Source organism: Geospiza fortis, unplaced genomic scaffold (genome assembly GCF_000277835.1).
Source record: "Geospiza fortis unplaced genomic scaffold, GeoFor_1.0 scaffold154, whole genome shotgun sequence".
NCBI classification, from domain to species: Eukaryota; Metazoa; Chordata; class Aves; order Passeriformes; family Thraupidae; genus Geospiza; species Geospiza fortis.
Genome location: NW_005054397.1, coordinates 2,558,296 through 2,568,995, shown reverse-complemented (window position 1 = coordinate 2,568,995; position 10,700 = coordinate 2,558,296). Strand labels below are relative to the sequence as shown.

The window sequence follows — 10,700 nt, the reverse complement described above, 5'->3', positions numbered from 1 at the left end:
AATATAAAAATGGAAAACCACTCAAAGTCTTTTTGACACAGTCATAAAATAATAAAGAAATATTATACCTTCTTTGCACTTTTAAAAAGTTAACTATATCTTTCTGAAAGAAAAAGTATATTCAGAGAAATATTAAACTTTCTGAATGCTTAATGAAGATGTAGACACAGACTTCAAATTACTTATGTCAGAATTCAAATGAGTCTATTACAACTTCTATTTGAAAATTATTATTGTATTCCTTAGGAAGTTCAGAACTGTTAATCTAAGATAAGTAACAGACTATGATTACATATTTGGACAACTTCTCCATCAAAATAAGACCTACTGACATAGACAGTCCCATATGAGGAAGCACTCCACACTTATTTGTATAAAGCATCAATGCTAACATGCACTGAGAAAATTAGAACATGACTTGCAAATACTACAATAGCAGAGATCATCAACAAAACAAACAATACCCAAACACATCAACAAAAATGTACATAAAATTATTGAAGAAGCATTTCCAGCAGAGTGCTCCTTTGCACCAGAAATTTAGTCATCTCAGGCCAGTTTAATCAGCTCTGTTGCTCAAATACAAATAGGGTACTGATGTAATGCGGTCTACATTTAGTTTACTATGCAACTGATCACAAATGCCTATTTTTTATTAGCAGTTTCCTTTGTGTAGCTCTGCAGCTATAAACACCAATAAGAAACCAATTATATATATATGATCAGTATAACCTGAATTACAACTCTTATTAAATACCATAACCATTCCAAAACCTCAGTTACACACAAACAACACTTTAGTGTAAACAATTTTGGAAGTTCAGGATGGTAAAAAAATATGTGGAATATAAGTCAAGCTTCATAAGGCTCCTCTTAGCTATTGTTTTTTTGACCAAAATGTATTTTCTACTTTTATTTGCAAATGGTCAAGTCCATGAAACCCAGAAACTCTCTAAACCATCTCTAACAATAAATAGCAGCAGAACTGCAGTTTCCAAGTACCTGCAGTTAAGACACACTAGAATTAAGACACACTTGTTTCAGCTGCTTGTGCTTATACAAAATACTTCCATTGCACCATACCCCATGCTTCTACACAGCCTCCCCACATTTTTCACTGGTAATATCTAGATCTGACAAAAGAATCAAAGAAGCTCCCACCAGCTGATTTCATTCTTCACATTCCAAAGTTGGAACACATACTGATAATTAAGATGGAAATAGACAGGGCAGGAAGGAAGATCTCATGCTAAAAGTAATCAAATACTACCCTCAGAACAGGATCTCCTCTCTCTGTCCGTCCACACCATAGATGCATAACAGGTCACCTAAACCAAAACTTTGAATTCTGATACAACTTCAGAGCCCACAGCCACACCTGAAGTCAGTGTGAAATGTATCCCGAATATAGGGAATACCGCACAATGTTCTGAAATAATGAGGTCCTAAACAACCACCTCAATTCTATAAATGTGTCTGTTTTCAAATATCTGTTTCTTGGTTTTACATAATTAAAATAGGAATACTATCACTCATTTCAAAAGCTGCTTTTGAAAACAAATTCATTAACATAGAAAAGGCATTTAGATACCCTCAACACAACAGAAGTATTAATATCTTCAGAGAGCTTTTCACACTGAACAGTGTGCAATTAATTACAGATGTAAAATCATGTTGAACAAGCAAGAACATAGTAAGTTGCAGTATGTGAGCCATGTCCAGTGTATGAAGGAAGCCTGGTAAGGGCCCATGATAACATACACAATGCATATCTAGTTTGGTTTTGTATCTTTCTGTGGCAAACCTCATAATACTTCTTGACATTAAAAATTACATAATGTGTTTAATAAATAATTGGTTTCTCTGTTTTTTGCAAACAACCAACTTATGAAAAAGGAATTAAGTTATATAGGTGCTCTTAATAGTCTTACATGTAAACTATTGGAACATTTTACATGAAACCAACACGAGACTGGAGAAGCAAGTAGTCAACAGATGCAGGCTATAAGGGTAGAACAGCACTGAAGAAAAGAACTGTATCACCAGATTACAAAGAAATCAGCTGACAGTCATCTCCAGCTATGGAAGAGAAGGCTGTGCTCTGTTCCAGTGGCCAACTCCTATTTCTTTCACTGAACCGGCTTCTCCTCCTCCTCCTCTCTCACACAGAGACAGCCCCCGCTTCACCCCAAAACTGAGGCCAGGTCCTCATCTTGCAGACAAACTGTTTCTGCCCCTATCCTGTTGATTGTCCCTCTGACTTTTTACCCATAAGTTCAAGCAGGGAGGGAGAAGGATGTTACTATTCCATCCTCCTTTCAAATTCCATCCTCCTTTCCTCTTACCTCGCATTGCCTACTCCAAGCCTTCTTGTCCAGACACATCGTCTGCACAACTACTGATCCACTTACTCACCCCAGGTGAAAAAGACAGACCTTGTCTTTTGTCAACATCCCTAATCCTGGAGTCATAAGGCTTGCCTAGCTTTCCTCTCATCTGTGCTGCATTCAAAACTACACCACTGCCCAACAAAACAGTGGGCAGCACAATAGAAATATGATGCTAGAGAAAAATAAGGTCCCTAATTTTACCAAGAGGGAGGAGAATAAGCTGCATCTATTCCTCACAATCTTACCTATGTAGTCTTTGCAGCTTTTCTCACAGATCCTCAGCAGAGTTCAAGGATACACGACAGCTGTAAAGGAACGAACAGTGGTGTTAGGTCCTTCCATGCACACAACCACCTTCTGCAGGAAGCAACATGTGTCTAGATACCAGTTAGTCAATATAAAACACCTCTTCTATTTTGGAGCAATTTTTTGTAAATATTTATGTGGAATATTAATCAGTAACACTGACGAAAAAAGCCATCTTCAGGAACATCAGGTAATACGGAGAGGAAAAAACCTTGAGAAAAACAAGTAAAATAGAAGCTACTATGGTATTATTTGTGTGGTACTGTTTGGTTGACCCCCTCCCAAAAGTTATATTTCCCTTGGATCACAGCTATTGTTGCTTTCAAAATACCCAGGGACACAGGTAACTGGCTTGTCTCAATACCAAAACTCAAAAGTAATATTACAACATCTTTTTCTGGATTTCAGAAATCAGCACTAGATCCCCTTCATAATGAGCTAAATAAATGTAATAAAAACGCTGAGCCTCCTGAGATCTAGTATTTCTTCTAAAGTATTTCCATACTTACTGCAGAATTGCTTTAAAATACCTCACTGGAATGAGAATACCATAGTAAATCTCAACACATTTCAAAGCACTACGACACTGAGATGCTCTGTGATTATTATTTTTAAACAGCAATTGCTTTCATTTATCTCAAAGAGTGGAACTATTTGTAATATGCCATTATTATAAACATCAAGCAAATGCTTGGGAGCCTTCAATTCATTTACAATATTTCCTCTCCTCAGGACAGATGTCCACAGCTAACATGACTGAGGTGCTTACTGGGAAGCCTAGCCACTATACTGCTGTGACAAGTTCCTAAATTTCTTAAAAAATATTTAAGGCAAACCTGACAAGAAATTACTTTTCCATTTCACAAAACATGACAACCACCTAATTCTGAGCTTTTGTTGCAATTCTGTATGCTTCCCTAAAGATAAAATCTATTCTTTACAAAATATGTATTACACATAAAACAGTATTTTTATTAAAACAGCCCTCTTCCTGAAAGTCTGATTCTCATGCAGACCAGGAGAGTGCAGAAAGACAGTGTCTGTACAAGATCTTTCCTCTCGGGGAGCCAGGCTCACTGAAGAGGTTTCAACAAGACTGTTTTTTACAATGGACAATCTTCTACATTAGCAGAGCGCTCTCTCTCACTCTTTATTTCCCCCACCCCTTTTTTTTTAAACCTAATTTCCTCACAGTATCTCCCCAATAATTTAATGTGGATATCTGATTGACTGCTCCCATGATCTTGCCCACACTATTCTCTTATTCTGTCATAATTCTTGTTAAAAAAGCACAAGGAGTTAGAAAACCTCTGCAAAGACTACCTACTACAAAGTCCTCTTGAAAAATGCCTTTCATAAACAACGTCTTTGTCTTTGCACCAGTTTCTCAAATAAACTGTCCTCTCACAAAGGTTTGGTTAAAAAAAAAATCCAGACAATTCTGAGCATTAAGAGCTTGATAAAGAGAGGACATCTTCCATCTTTATCCTAAGAAAACCCACTTGAAAATAAATAATGAAGCAATGAAATATGCCCCAGCATAAGGGAAAGTACAAGTCTATTTGGTTTTGGTTTTTTTTTTAGTATTGTAAGCCTTCAGTTTTACCTTGTTTTGAAATGAGAGTTCTTATATAGGTTTCCTCATTCAACTTTCAATGGCAAACACAGAAGAGACCCGAAATAAAATCCTAAGAGCTACCATACCTGTTCTGTAAAGCAAACTACTTCCTACATTTTACTACACTCTGGAAGTACCGCCAAAATAAGAAATACATGAACAAGCAAAGTTCAGGATTGAAGGATATTAAATTGGCTGGTAATTTCAAATTCCAAAGGGAAACTACATCATCTTGAAGGCATGGAACTTTGGAAGATGAGTAACAACATGCTGCCACCTTACAAATTTCACCAGAGGGGAAAATTAGCAGGTGAAGTGTTTTAAAACAGAGTTTCTGACTTCTAAAACAAAATAGCAAGACGGTTCCAGTGACTCAAAATTCAGTTTAAATAAAGTTTTCAGTGATACTTTGTCACAGACACTGAACTTAGATTCTCTCGGAGGAAGGCAGACTGAAGGTCAATGCAAGTACCATGGTCATCTAGCAAAGGGAATCAAAGCTGTCAAGAAGGGAGGGAAGAAAAACCCAATTTGTCATCACTGAGAAAGTCTAAGTTACAAGAAAGCGTTTAAACCTTCAGGTATCAGATATTTATTTGTTCTTAATCATATATATGTGACAGAATACAATTTAAGAAATGTTGAGGCAGGAACAGCAAAGCATCACCCATGTGCAAATCACAGTATACCTCAGATGTTGTTTATTTAAAAAAAAAACAATCCCACAAGAAAACCAACCTGAAAACAGTGAGTTACACTAATATCACAGCATTCAATAATTTCCAAATGAAAAGATTTATGACATGCCTTTTTAAACAAGCAATAAATACTCAGATTCCAGAATGTAGGTGATGGCCTTTTAACCTTAAACTACACAAACTTGTGCTTCTAGTACATAAATCCAATAATTTGTTTTCACTAGAAAACCCAGAAAATCTCCTGAGTACAACACACTATGACAAAGTCAGTGAAGGGACATAGCAAATGACCCCAAGAAGAAAAAGACAAAGCAAAATGTTTCCTGGATGTTTGTACTCAAAACCATTACAAAATGATGAAAAACACTACTACAACCTTTTCTGTGCTTTATCTTCCCAACAATATAAATTCAGACAGACAATCTACATAAACCAAGAATTAAAAGCATCCAAAAAGCAGCACTGTGAAAATAACTGACATTTATTAACCCCTCTGGAGATCTTCAGTGCCCTAGAATTGCCACAGCCTTCAACACTGCATTAATAATATAAAGTCCATTCCTGCAAGCCTGCCAGAAAAGACTGGGAAGTGAATAAGCTAAACAATGCTGAAATTCCAAGTGATATTAAGAATCTATGCATGTTTATTTAAATAATAAAAGAAGACTTGTCAATTTAAACAAGAAGCGCTCATGAATTTTACATTTAGGGGGAAAGAAACTCTTCATAACACCACTAAGCTACTTATAATGAAAAGATGAACAAACATAAAAAAGTGGGTAATTTCACTGTCACACAGAAAAAACAAAGCCTCATTTGTCTTGCCCTGTCATATCCGGCATGTTGATTCAAGCCAATATTAACACTGACAAACATGTTAACCTACAACATTACATGCCAAAAATCAGTTCCAATTTGGGAAGATGTGCAAGGTTTGTGACAGAGAGGGCAAACAACAAAAAAGAAGACTTGCAGTATTAAATGACATAATATGATACCCTGTGCTTTTTCAAAAGGCTCCTGAATATTCCAATCAGCCACATAGGGTACACTAGACATTTTAGTTTTAGGGTGGACAAGGAATGAGTGCTGCAGTTTTGCTTTCACCACAACCATCTTCGCAGATTCCCTTCAGTATCTCAGAGGTCCCGCTTGCCTTAACACAGCAAGGTACATCTTCATGGCCATGTATCTTGACGGAGTGAAAGCAAAATAATCACAGCACTCAGCGATGCCATTACCATTTCTCAGTCACAAGGGATTAAAAGGCTCGGACCCGGGGCAGATGCTGGGAGAGCCCTCGGCAGAGCAGTTCACCACCCGCCGCAGCCTGGGCTGCAGCTGCGAGGGATTGACACCGCTGACGGTGGAACCCGGCTCGGGAGAAACTCCGGGCACAGTTCCGGCATCCGAAATAAATTAAAGTAAACAGTGTTGCTCTCTCTCATCCACCCTGTTAGCAGCCTCTCGGTTGAGCTGGAGACCACACACCCAGACCACACAGCACCAGCTGAACTCACTCGCACGCAACATCTAGAAGCTGTCACTCTGCTGGGGTATAGGGAGGGGAGAGGGGGGCCGGAGTGCGAGTGTGTGTATGTGTGTGTGTTTAGAAAAGCTGCTTGCTCTCTCCTCCTATCATTACAGCTGGTTATGTTTTGTGTCTTTCCCTCCTTGGGAAGGAGGGAAAGAAGGAAGGGATAAGAAAAAAGACCTATAAAGCTCACTAAGAAAACACACTGGCCTTGGCCTTTTGTAGTAATGATTTGCACTCCTCCTGTACTAGTTTAGTAGCTGATGAAGGGCTAACAAAGCATCCATTTAACATCAATTAACCTTCTATCTATCACATGTCAAAAAAAAAAAAATCTAGACTAGTGTAAATCCATTTCCTTGTACATTTTAAATTACAGCATCCTGTCAATTACAATGTGAAAAATACCTGTATATTGATCTATTTTTACATCAGGAATTCTGAGATGTTATTTATTTGGAGAGGGGAGAGATATTCCCCACAAAGATCAACCACACAGATGACATTATGACATCAAAACGCTGAATTTTCTCCAAAAACATTCCATTGTAAAATGAAGTTTTCCTTCGTTAGCATCAGATACCATAAACAACCTGAAGGAAGTTAATGAGCCAACATAAAACACTGAGTTTGTAACTCATCAGCAGCAAGAAGTAAAAATAGCGAAACACTAAAAATAGATTAAAACCAACAATAGTCTATAATACAGATGAACAGAGACTTTTAAAAAGGGGGGTGGGGGAATTCTTTGTTTCTTTTAGTTCAGAAATAATTTCATCTGCCAATTATGTCACCTGTTCAAACAGAGAAAGCGGAATAAAATGTTTGAGGACTCATAAAATCTATTTCACTGAGTCGACTTTAAAAAAAGATTTCCTTCCCTCTGCTCTGCTACCAAGAACACACATACCTCCCCCACCACGCTCAACAGCACACAAATTTAATTTCATACATACACATCTGGACAACCCAGAACCACAGTCACATTTTCACCTCAGTTCAAAATCTTTTAACCTAAGTGACAATGACAATCTCCAAGTGCCACTACTAAACAAAACCATCAAAACTGCAATAATCCAAATGTCAGTAACAGCCTTATAAACTTGGATGAATATATCTGTGTTTGTAAAAACCTTGAGAAAAAAAATCCAAAAAAATATTTCACCTTACCAAATACATTTTGGTACATACAAATACATACAAAGTTCTGTAACTTCAAACTGAAAATAATTAATTCCCCTAATTCATTAATTAGGTCAATATGCTGGTTTATACCAGTTCTTGAATGAACAGTTTTGCTGATGTATTCAATGTAACAGCACCTATTCATTACCAAGACTCAAGTCAAACCAATTTAAGTGTTCTGAATGTCTATTTTGGTCATACTGGCTTGCCTAGAAATAGTCAATAGCATAGAAGAAAATATAATTAAATAAAGTTTGAACACAGATGTTTCTCCCCAAAATTTCCGCTACTTTCCTTGTAAATTACATTGCAACCCCCCAGAAATTAATTAATCTACTTTTTAAAAGCTTCCGTATTTACTGTGTGACACATCACTATAATCTAGCAACATTGTAAAGTCCTAAACATCTATGTATAAACATATATATAAAAAAGTCAACTCAGCTTTATACAAAGCCATATCACAGATGGCCATAAATCTCCCATTAACTTCTAAATTCTCTCAAAGCACATCTTCCTACATCTGCTTCCACCTCCAACATTCCGCAATGTTTGCTTCATCCAGAAGTCATTATCCTACTCTCTTCCAGTTAAGCCATTCATCCCTTTTTTGTTCCAAAGTTATGATTAATTTTTTGTACATCATTTAATTAATAGGAAAATGATCAGAAATCTTAATATCTCATTATCATTCGATCTTATTCGAAATTCGAAAACAATACTTCAAGCATCAAAATCTTTCAAATATGTTTATGCTAATACATTCAGAAAGATCCAGAAGTTCAGAAAAATAAACTAAATGAATCCCAAAGGGATGAATTTTTTTCTAGAAAAAAGAAACAAGACACCACAGATTTTTTTTCTAAGCCCTGTAACTATATACAATATTCTTTATAAAAACACTATATAACCACTGTAATTACACAGTTCACATGGTTGAAGTTTTAACTTGGATGCTTGTATGTAAGACTGCAACACTTACTGTGTGACTACTTTAGCAGCTCCTTTTGTTTCAAAAATATGTAAAAGATGAGACATACACTTGTGTTACTGATTTTCTAGTATTTTTCATGTTCTCTCCCCAACACCTCTTTCTGGCCTTTGCTCAGGGATGTACTCAAGCCATATGCTAGAGCATTTTTCACAATTCACATGGTCCAACACACACTCAAGTACTTCCATGACAGACTGTGTACACAGGTATTTTTCTAATAAAAGCCTCTCTTTGCCCTATTAGTCTTCATTTCCACTCATCCGCCTAAAATCACATCCCCTGTATGAAGCAATCACACTTACAGAGTAGTGAGGTTGTCTTGTGAAAAACACAATCTCCTCTGCCTTCTCTGCTAAAGAAACATGCAAAGAACCCATCTGCTATATACATAGCTTCTTAATTTTTTGCCAAAAATCCAATGCGTAGTTTTCCAGCAAGAGCCAAGGTATACCTGTTAAAACCACTGTGAGATTTGAAATGTCACAAGACTCACAGAATTCCCAAACAGAAAACTGAAAGTAATTGCTTTTTTAATTGAGACATTTCATGAGTGTCTCAAAAAAAAAAGAGTTTAGTTTGTCCTCAATGCAAAAGTGGCTATTTAAAAAGGAACTTTTACTTAGAATAGTCTTAATCTTTAACTAATGCAGGCTTTTTGATGAACTTCCAAACATGGGGTACATCACTTCTGGGTTATCAACTGTGTCAAAGGAAAAAAAAATACAAGTCTAAATATCCCTAAAAATCCTTGATTTATACTGTAATCTGATCCACAGACACTTTTACACTGCCAGAGACCCCAGTGGTTCCTGCACAATATAGCCTAAGCACAGTCTTTGAGAATAAAACTGAAAATCTGGGAATCTGCAGTTCTGTTAAGGTCAAGGGAAAATCAGACCCCTTAAGGACTTGGTGTCTCAGAAACTTTGTTTTCCTTAAAAACAAAGCAAGCAAAATTAGAAAGGAAACATGGGCTTTCACACTCATCACCAGACGTAATCACAGTATTTTCTAATGAAAATGCTGAACATATTTTCTGCAGATTAGAAACGTTAGTAGTCAAGAAAAGGCTACACAGACCAAGTTCTTTTTGGAGAAAAATCACTAAATACTTCCAAAATAATATAAAAAGTACAATTACAAAGAATTTCTCCAGAGGAGTGAAGTGTATGACCTGGTGTTGTTTAATATAGTAAACACGTATCTTACCTTTCCCTATGCAAAGCCTGTAACACGGCAATCACACAATAAATAATTATTTGCAAGCATTTCTGTCATTACTTGGTTTCTGGGGAACTTGCTTCAGGGTGGTTTGGAGGTTTTTGGTTTTGCTCCAGGATATCACAAACATGATTTTTTTCTCCCTGCTGCCCTTCCCTTCTCTTTATAACTTTTGACATGGGGAGAATAATCCACATGCTTTTAAACAGAAATACTGATTGAAATTCCCTAAAATAATTTTCAGAGTAAAGCACAAATTTTTTTATCAGCCAGATTTTTGAACTCACACTTTGCAAGCTGTAAACACAGACCTCTGCTTTCATGTTCAGCACAAAAGATGAAAAATAAATCTGACGTGACTGCGCTGTGCATGTGCTGTCTCATCATCCCTCATCCTCCAAGCACCTTTACAAACAAGATTCCCTCCATTACCGAACACCATATTTCTCCCCTGGGAAAAGTAATTTGAAAGACAATGTTGCACAGCCCAGATTTACAGAATGTAGGTGGTCCAGACAGAAGGTCAAAGCTAAGCTGAAGAGCTAACATCTGACTTCTGCTGAAAGATACTAATTCAGCTGGTTTTGGATTTTGAACATTCAGCTGGCTTCAAGTATAGCAGTAGGTTCCATTCTGTCTGAAAAACTCACATAGAAAGTAAATTCACTGAAACATCTACAGTTCTGAGTACTATTTTCCAGCCCCTGACTGTAAAGTGAAGTACTTCTGACTTCTCTTGCAGAAGGTTTTCTTT

The 10,700-nt window shown here is 36.8% G+C and overlaps 1 protein-coding gene across 1 annotated transcript in view; it reads right to left on the bottom strand.

Annotated features, from left to right (window-relative positions):
* EXOC2 (exocyst complex component 2) overlaps positions 1-2,698 on the bottom strand; it is a 115,767-nt gene extending 113,069 nt beyond the window's left edge. Inside the window, exon 1 of the mRNA XM_005425835.2 lies at positions 2,636-2,698. The gene's annotated coding sequence lies outside the window, so the exon portion shown is untranslated. The remainder of the gene's footprint in view (positions 1-2,635) is intronic.
* Between the last annotated feature and the right edge of the window lie 8,002 nt (positions 2,699-10,700).